Below are 9,643 nucleotides of genomic sequence, written 5' to 3'. Positions count from 1 at the left end.
CCTGCCTCAGCCTCCCGAGTAGCTGGGACTACAGGTGCACACTGCCACACCCGGCTAATTTTTTGTACTTTTTTTTAGTAGAGATGGGGTTTCACCGTGTGAATGAGGATGGTCTCAATCTCCTGACCTTGTGATCTGCCCACCTCAGCCTCCCAAAGTGCTGGGATTACAGGCGTGAGCCACCGCTCCCACACTAAAAAAAAAATTAATTAATTTTAATTAATTAATTTATTTATTTTGGAACGCTTCATGAATTTTCATGTCATCCTTGCTCAGGGGCCATGCTAATGTTCTCTGTATCATTGCAATTTTGGTATATGTGCTGCTGAGGCGAGCAAAAAACAGACTTAAGAGAATATGTAAAATATGTAATGTCTGCACTGTGTTTGAATTTTTATTTGAACAGCCATAAAAATACTCTTGAGACAATCCAGAAAAGTTAAACTTGGACTGGATATTAAACATTATTCTCTGGAGGCATGACAATGTTATTGTTATGTTTCTTTTTTCAAGTTCTTAGGCATTAGGGAAGCATAGTGAAACATTTACAGGTAGAGAAATATGATGACTGGGGTTTGTTTTAAAATACTCCATGATAAAAGAAAAAATGTGAGAATTTAGGGGGTGAGGGAAGATTCATAAAAAAAGAATGGCAGAGTGTAAATAATTATTGAAGCTGGGCAATAGGTACATATGGCTTTGTTACGTTATTCTATTTTCACATGTGAAATTTTCTATAATAAAAGGTTTAAATACCAGGAACCATGGCTCGTGCCTGTAATCCCAGAAATTTGGGAGGCTGAGGTGGACAGATTGCTTGAACTCAAGAGTTCCAAGACCAGCCTGGGCAACATGGTGAAACCCCATCTCTACAAAAAATACAAAAATTAGACAGGTGTGGTGGCACATGCCTGTAGTCCCAACTACTTGGGAGGTTGAGGTGGCAGGATTTCTTGAGCCCAGGAGGGTGAGGCTGCAGACAGCCATGATCACAGCACTGTACTCCAGCCTGGGCAAGAGAGTCAGACTCTGTCTAGATATCAGATACCTTGATTTTATTTTTTTAAGGTGTGAATGTGATATGGCATAATGAAGTTAACCTCAGTTTTGAATACTGGCTACATCTTTTGTCAGCTATGTGACTTAGGAAAGTCACTTAGCTCCATTTTCCCTGTTGCCAAATAAGAATTGCAATAATTCCTCTTGACCAGGCGTGGTCGCTCACGCCTGTAATCCCAGCACTTTGGGAGGCCGAGGCGGGCAGATCACTTGAGATCAGGAGTTCGAGACTAGCCTGGCCAACATGGTGAAACCCCGTTTCTACTAAAAATACAAAATTAGCTGGGCATGGTGGCACATACCTGTAATCCCAGCTACTTGGGAGGCTGAAGCAGGAGAATGACTTGAACCTGGGAGCAGAGGTTGCAGTGAGCCAGATGGTGCCACTGCACTCCAGCCTGGATGACAGAGTAAAACTGTGTCTCAAATAATAATAATAATAATTCCTCTTGTTGCAATAAAGATTTAATGAAGCAGGGCATGGTGAGTCATATCTGTAATCCCAACAATTTGAGAGGCTGAGGTGGGCAAATCATTTGAGGTCAGGAGTTCAAGATCAGCTTGGCCAACATGGTGAAGCCCCATCTCTACTAAAAATACAAAACTTAGCCAGCGTGGTGACACATGCCTGTAATCCCAGCTACTGGAGAGGCTGAGGCAGGAGAATCTCTTGAACCTAGCAGGCGGAAATTGCAGCAAGCCGAGATTGCACCACTGCATTCCAGCCTAGGCGACAGAGATTCTGTCTCAAAGAAAAAGATTTAATGAAATATGTGTGTAAAAGGTTTTGCAAAGCACCTGGCAGAGTAAACACAAGTATTAGCCTAATCAGATTTAATTTTCATTTCTCACTATGTTCTCATTTAGTTTTTTTTGTTTTTTGAGACGGAGTCTCGCTCTATTGCCCAAGCTGGAGTGCATTGGCATGATCTCGGCTCACTGTAACCTTCCCCTCCTGGGTTCAAGTGATTCTCCTGCCTCAGCCTCCTGAGTAGCTGGGATTACAGGTACCAGCCACCATGCCCGCCTAATTTTTATTTTTAATAGAGACAGGGTTTCTCCATGTTGGCTAGGCTGGTCTTGAACTCCTGGCCTCAGGTGATCCTCCTGCCTCAGCCTCCCAAAGTGCTGGATTCCCTTCCCTTCCCTTCCCTTCCCTTCCCTTCCCTCCCCTCCCCTCCCCTCCCCTCCCCTCCCCTTCCTTTTCCTCCCCTTTCCTCCCCTCACCTCCCCTCCCCTCCTATTGCTTTCTCCCTCCCTCCCTCACTTCCTCCCTCCCTCTATCCCTCTCTTCCTCCCTCCCTTCCTTCCTCCTTCCTTCCTTCCTCCTTCCTTCCTTCCTGGCTCATGTTGCCCAGACTGGAGTGCAATGACACAATCTTGGCTCACTACAACCTCCGCCTCCTGGGTTCAAGCAATTCTCATGCCTCGGCCTCCCGAGTGGCTGGGATTATAGGTATGGGCCACGACGTCTGGCTAATTTTGTATTTTTAGTAGAGATGGGGTTTCTCCATGTTGGTCAGGCTGGTCTTGAACGCCTGACCTCAGGTGATTTCCCCCACCTTGGCCTCCCAAAGTGCTGGGATTACAGGCGTGAGCTGACTCACCCGGCCGAGATTATTGTCTAGGTGGGACTACGAGTTGTTTTCCTGTACTCATTCTTCTTTTCTTTCTCGCCAATAGAGTTTTAGTCGGCTACATGCCTGCCTAGCTAAAGACTACATTTCCCAGCTTCCTTAGAAGCTAAATGTGGAAAGGCTTTGACCCATGGTATATGCACAGAAGTAATATGTGACATGTCCAGGTTTTGCCCTAAAGAGAACTGGACTTGTGCTCCTTGAGCCTACTTAAGCTCTTCCCATGCCTGAGTGGAGGCTAGAACTGGAACAGCCACCTTGTATTGGACCAATGGTAGAAGTAGGGCTGCCAGATTTAGCAACTAAAAATACAGAACCCACAGTTACATTTGAATTTCATATAAACAAGGAATACTTTAAGAAAAAAAAATGTATGTCTCATGTCACATTTGAACATAGTGAGGTCCAATACATTGTTAAGTGAGAATAGAACAAGGAGCAGAATTATGTGTATAAACTGGTTAACGATTTATAGGCTAGGTTACATTTAGGAAAAGAAATCCAGTTTATGTTTAAATATGACCATTCTGGCTGTGATATAAACAATGACTTTTTTATTTTTATTTTTGAGCCAAGGTCTTGCTTTGTTGCCCAGGCTGGAGTGCAATGGTGTGATCACAGCTCACTGCAGCCTTGACCTCCTGGGTCCGAGTGATCCTCCTACTTCTTCAGCCAGCATCTACCACCACACCTGGCTAATCGCTTCCCTTCCCTTCCCTCCCCGCCCTTCCCTTCCCTCCACTGTCCTCCTCTCCCCTCCTCTGCCCTCCCTTCCCCTCCCCTGCCCTCCCCTCCTATTGCTTTCTTCCTCCCTCCCTCTCTCCCTCTCTTCCTCCCTCCCTCCCTTCCTTCCTCCTTCCTTCCGTCCTCCCTCCCTGTCTCCCTCTTTCCTTCCTTCCTTCCTTCTTTCCTTCCTTCCTTCCTTCCTTCCTTCCTTCCTTCCTCCCTCCCTCCCTGTCTCCCTGTCTCCCTCTTTCCTTCCTTCCTTCCTTCTTTCCTTCCTTTTTCTTTCTTTCTTCCTTCCTTCCTTCCTCTTTCTTTCCTTCCTTCTTTCTTTCTTTTCTTTCTTTCTTTCTTCCTTCCTTTCTTTCTTCTTTCTTTTTCTTTTCTTTCTTCTTCTCTTCTCTTCCCTTTTCTTTTCTTTCTTACAGTGTCTCACTTTGTTGCCAGGCTGGTTTTGAACTCCTGGGCTCAAATAATCCTCCCTCCTCGGCCTCCCGAAGTGCTTGGATTACAGGCATGAGCCAGTGCACCCAGCCAAACAATCATTTAGAGAGGAAGATTCTACAGTCATCTAGGCAAAAGATAATGGTCGAGTCGGCCAGAATGGGAAATTAAAAATGAAGAATAGGCCAGAAAAATGAAGAATGGCTCATGCCTGTAATCTGAGCATTTTGGGAGGCTAAGGCAGGAGGATTGCTTGAACCCAGGAGTTCGAGACCATCTTGGGCAACATGGCAAAACTCTGTCTCTACAAAAAATACAGAAATTAGCTGGGTTTGGTGATACATGCCTGTAGTCCCAGCTACTCAGGAGGCTGAGATGGGAGGATCACCTGAGATGGGAAGATGGAGGCTGTGGTGAGCTGTGATCTTGCCACTGCACTCCAGCCTGGGTGACCAGAGTGAGACTCTGTCTCAAATAATTAAAAATAAGAGTTGGGCATGGTAGCTCATGCCTGTAATCCCAGCACTTTTGGGGCTGAGGTGGGTGGATCACTTGAGGTCAGGAGTTCGAGACCAGCCTGGCCAACATGGTGAAACCCTGTCTCTACTAAAAATAGAAAAAATTAGCTGGGCGTGGTGGTGAGCACCTGTAATCCCAGCTATGTGGGAGGCAGGAGAATCGCTTGAACCTGGGAGGCAGAGGTTGCAGCGAGCTGAGATCACACCATTGCACTCCAGCCTGGACAACAAGAGCAAAACTCTGACTCAAAAAGAAAATAAGAATAATAATAATTTTTAAAAGAGAGAGGGAAAAGGTAAATAATGATAAACAGAAATTAAAAGAAGAGAATACAATGAATGAATTTAGGAGAAATCACAATTATCATAAAAATTAAATTAGTATTTAAAAATTTTCTTATACATACAAAGAAAACCCACTAGGGCCAGATAATTTTACGGGTAATAATCTGCCACCCTAGCTTGCTTGCTTTTTTCCACCAATGTGGACCTTGCCATGTTTCTTGACTTTTTAATAATTGCCATTCTGACTGGTGTGAGATGGTATCTCATTGTGGTTTTGATTTGCATTTATCTAACAATCAGTGATGTTGAGCTTTTTTTTCTGTATGTTTGTTGGCTGTATGAATGTCTTCTTTTGAGAAATGTCTGTTCATGTCCTTTGCCTACTTTTTAATGGGGTTGTTTTTTTTCTTGTAAATTTGTTTAAGTTCTTTGTAGACTCTGGATATTAGGCCTTTGTCAGATGGATAGAATGCAAAAATTTTCTCCTATTCTGTAGGTTGTCAGTGCTAAAGTGGACCTGCACAAACCAACCTTACTCCATTAGTTTCTCCTCCTATATATTTACCTTCCCACCATTTGCCCTTGGAAACCTAAAACACTTTTCTGTTGTCTTGTCCCATCTCCACAATTTATCATTCTTTGTTTAAAGTGGTACTTAAGCTCTTAGGCCTATCTGCTTCACTGAGTCTTCACTTCTTTTTTAAGAAAGCCCCTGTGGGCTGGGCATGGTGGCTCATGCCTGTCATCCCAGAACTTTGGGAGGCTGAGGTGGGAGGATTGCTTGAGCCCAGGGTTTCAAGACCAGCCTGGGCAACACAGTGAGACCCCATCTCTTCAAAAAACAAAAAGCACCCCTGTTTGCTAAAAATTAATATTAAATAAAATTTGTATGCCTTTTCTTCTGTTAATCTATCTTTTGTTAGGCTAATTTTCAGGGAGCCACAGAATGAAAAAGAATAGAGGAAAAGAAATTTTTTTTCTCTCCTACATTCTCAATGTAGGAGAGAAATTCTTCCACTTTACCTTTAGAATGAGGGGTTAGTACAGCTGGGCATGGTGGCTCACGCCTGTAATCCTAGCACTTTGGGAGGCTGAGGTGGGTGGATCACTTGAGGTCAGGAGATTGAGACCATCCTGGCCAATATGGTGAAACCTCTCTACTAAAAATACAAAAATTAGCCAGGCATGGCAGCATGAACCTGTAATCCTAGCTACTTGGGAGGCTGAGGCAGGATCGCTTGAACCCGGGAGGCAGAGGTTGCAGTGAGCTGAGATCACGCCACTGCATTCCAGCCTGGTGACAAAGCTAGACTCCGTCTCCAAAGAAAAAAAAAAAAAAGAATGAGGGGTTAGTAGATTTTCTCCAGTTTCTCCATGTTTTATTACCTCATCACACGTCGTTTCTATTCATCTCTCCACAAATAGGTAGAAACAAGCTTTTCTCTGTTCAATCACCAATATGAGGGCTTGGGTATCCTGCATACAGCTGATTTAATTTACATTTAAATATACTTTGGGTTTGTTTACTTTACATTTTCCCCATTTTTCCTTTTAAAATAACTGTGGGGCCAGGTGCAGTGGCTCACACCTATAATCCCAGCACTTTGGGAGGCTGACGCAGGTGAATCAGTTGAGCCCAGAAGGTCAAGACCAGCCTGGGCAACATGTCAAAACCCTGCCTCTACCAAAAATACAAAAATCAGCAGGGCGCCGGGCGCGGTGGCTCACGCTTGTAATCCCAGCACTTAGGGAGGCCGAGGTGGGTGGATCACGAGGTCAGGAGATCGAGACCACGGTGAAACCCCATCTCTTCTAAAAAAAAAATACAAAAAATTAGCCGGGCGTGGTGGCAGGCGCCTGTAGTCCCAGCTACTCGGAGAGGCTGAGGCAGGAGAATGGCGTGAACCCGGGAGGCGGAGCTTGCAGTGAGCCGTGATTGCGCCACTGCACTCCAGCCTGGGCGACAGAGCGAGACTCCGTCTCAAAAAAAAAAAAAAAAAAAAAAAATTAGCAGGGCATGGTGGCATGCACCTGTAGTTCCAGCTATGCAAGGGGCTGAGGCAGGAGGATTGCTTGAGCCCAGGAGGTCAAGGCAGCAGTGAGCCGAGATCATGCCACTGCACTCCAGCCTGGACAACAGAGTGGGACCCAGTCTCAAAAAAAAAAAAAGAAAAGAGAAAAAGGTAAAAAGTTAAAAAAAAAAAAAAATAGCTTGTTGTTTTAAAGGCAAATTGATCTGCATTTAAAAAATTTTTTTCTTTCTTTCTTTTCTTTTCTTTTTTTTTTTTTTTGACGGAGTCTCGCTCTGTCGCCCAGGCTGGAGTGCAGTGGCGCGGTCTTGGCTCACTGCAACCTCCACCTCTCAGGTTCACAACATTCTCCCGCCTCAGCCTCCTGAGTAGCTGGGACTACAGGCACCCACCACCATGCCCAGCTAATTTTTTGTATTTTTAATGGAGATGGGGTTTCACCGTGTTAGCCAGCATGGAAAAATTTTTTCTTATTTATTTATTGCACACATACTTTTAAGTACATTGTATGTGCTAGGCAGTGTTCTAGGTGTTGGGGATATAGCAGTGTACAGAAGTGGGAAAATGTTCTAATGGAGAAGACAGCAAACAAAGTAAATATATAAGATATGCAATATAATAGTGGTAATTGGTAAAGATGTAAGAGCCGAAAGTAAATTGTAGAAAACCAGATAGTGATGCAAATAATCATTGTGTAATATAAGTGCAAATAACCTTTGTCCCATAGAGATGCAGATGATTTGAGGCTGGTAAAGAGACTACAACCCAACAGTTAGTTTTATTACCCTATGCGGCACTAACCAGTTTTTATGTAATTTAGTAATCATAGTCTAGCATTTGTTTTTTCTTTCAGTAACTACCTGTCCTATGCCCCTTTGAACTGGCTTTCTCCTCTTGTTGACTCTCTTATCTATGAGCTCTTTGATTTTGTTTTTGGATTTTTTTTTTTTTTTTTTTTTGAGACAGGGTCTTGCTCTGTCAGCCAGGCTGCTGGAATGTAGTGATGCAATCATGGCTCACTACAACTTTGACCTCCTGGGCTCAAGTGATCCTTCTGCTTCAGCCTCCTGAGTAGCTGGGACCGCAGGCATGTGCCACCACAGGTGGCTAAGTTCTTTTTATTTTTAGTAGAGACAAGGTCTCACTATGTTGCCCAGGCTGGTCTCAAACTCCTGGGCTCAAGCAGTCCTCCTGTCTCGGCCTCCCAAAGTGTTGGGATTACAGATGTGAGCCAGCAGGCTTAGACAACTCTTTATATATGTACTATGAGAGCAATGGCTTTTAGCTTTTTAAAAATTATACAATGACATATAGAATGCACTTTATATGTTTCTGATTTGTTATACATTTTTTAATGAGTGAACAAAAACCTAAAATATATATATTAAAAATGACTGTCTCTACTAAAAATACAAAAAATTAGCCGGGCATGGTGGCGGGCGCCTGTAGTCCCAGCTACTCGGAGAGGCTGAGGCAGGAGAATGGCGTGAACCCGGGAGGCGGAGCTTGCAGTGAGCCAAGATAGCGCCACTGCACTCCAGCCTGGGTGCCCGGGTGACACAGCGAGACTCCGACTCAAAAAAAAAAAAAAAAAAAAATGAAACATAGAGATAAAAAAACAAACTTCCTTGTGGATTGATTTTCTACATTCTAATGTTGATAGACTATTAGGCATTAGAAATTAAAATTATGAAGACCATAGAGTTATATGTGATGAAAGCTTATGAGAATGTTTTCTAAAAAATATACAGATAAATAAGTAAATAAAACATTTAAACTCCTAGAATAATATTGCCTCTTTACTAGTGTAACCAGCATGCTAGGTATTTAAGTATTAGAAATCATTGACACTGCAGGCTCTCGAGTCAGGTTGTCTGGTTTTAAATCTTTGCTCAATCACTTCTTAATTTGGGCAAGTTATTTAATCTTTTTAAACCTCATTACTAGCCGGGCACAGTGGCTCATGCCTGTAATCCCATCACTTTGGGAGGCTGAGGCAGGCAGATCACCTGAGGTCGGGAGTTCGAGGCCAGCCTGACCAACATGGGGAAACCCTTTCTCTAATAAAAATACAAAATTAGCCAGGTGTGGTGGCACATACCTGTAATCCCAGCTACTAAGGAGGCTGAGGCAGGAGAATCGCTTGAACCTGGGAGGCAGAGGTTGCGGTGAGCCAAGATCAAGCCATTGCACTCCAGCCTGGGCAACAAGAGTGAAACTCCGTCTCAAACAAATAATCACAACAACAAAACACCTCATTACCTTCTACCTCACAGGATTGTTGTGAGGAATAAATGAAATAAGTAAGAAACTTAGAACAGTGTTACCAAATGCTCACTCAATGTTAGTTACAAACTTTCTGTTTAGTTATTTTTATCTTTGCAATGAAAAGTTACAATATATAAAGTAATACAGAGCAAGTAAGTAACCAATGCAGCTTCCTATCATTGCATAAATTACTTTTAAAATCACATACAATGTTTGCAAAGTTCAATAGAATGTTACTCAGTGTTGAAACATTCTTACCAAAGCTTCTTTAAAGTCAAAACATTGATTTTTAAAAAGAAACACAAAGCTTCTTTGAAGTCAAAACATTGATTAATTTTTATCCACCAGAAGTCTCGTATTTTATCTTTATTTTATTGAGTTACAGAACATTTTACAACCACAGTAAACTATGTTGCCCAGTGAAACTCAGGTCAACCACAGGTAAATTGTGTTGTCTAGTGAAACCCAGGTTTCAACACAAACGATACTTCTTTTGCATGGAAAAAAAAAAAACAAAACCTCAACAAAAAATGTCCTAAGTGAACTGTTGCTTAAGTTGCTTGAGTAAGCAAGTTAAAATATAAAGAAAGCTCTGGCAAGCATTTCTTTAGAGGATTTACACTTAAACCAAGTTTTAGTAGTCATTCTTCAAACCACAGAAACAAGACACGAAAATAAA

General features: G+C 42.8%; 1 non-coding gene across 1 annotated transcript; it reads right to left on the bottom strand.

Annotated features, from left to right (window-relative positions):
* Positions 1-231: 231 nt before the first annotated feature.
* LOC129461292 (U6 spliceosomal RNA) lies at positions 232-338 on the bottom strand. Its single transcript, XR_008650450.1, has one exon. It is a non-coding gene; the product is annotated as a U6 spliceosomal RNA (small nuclear RNA).
* Between the last annotated feature and the right edge of the window lie 9,305 nt (positions 339-9,643).

Source organism: Symphalangus syndactylus, chromosome 13 (genome assembly GCF_028878055.3).
Source record: "Symphalangus syndactylus isolate Jambi chromosome 13, NHGRI_mSymSyn1-v2.1_pri, whole genome shotgun sequence".
NCBI lineage: Eukaryota > Metazoa > Chordata > Mammalia > Primates > Hylobatidae > Symphalangus > Symphalangus syndactylus.
This window is presented reverse-complemented; position numbering and strand designations above follow the sequence as displayed.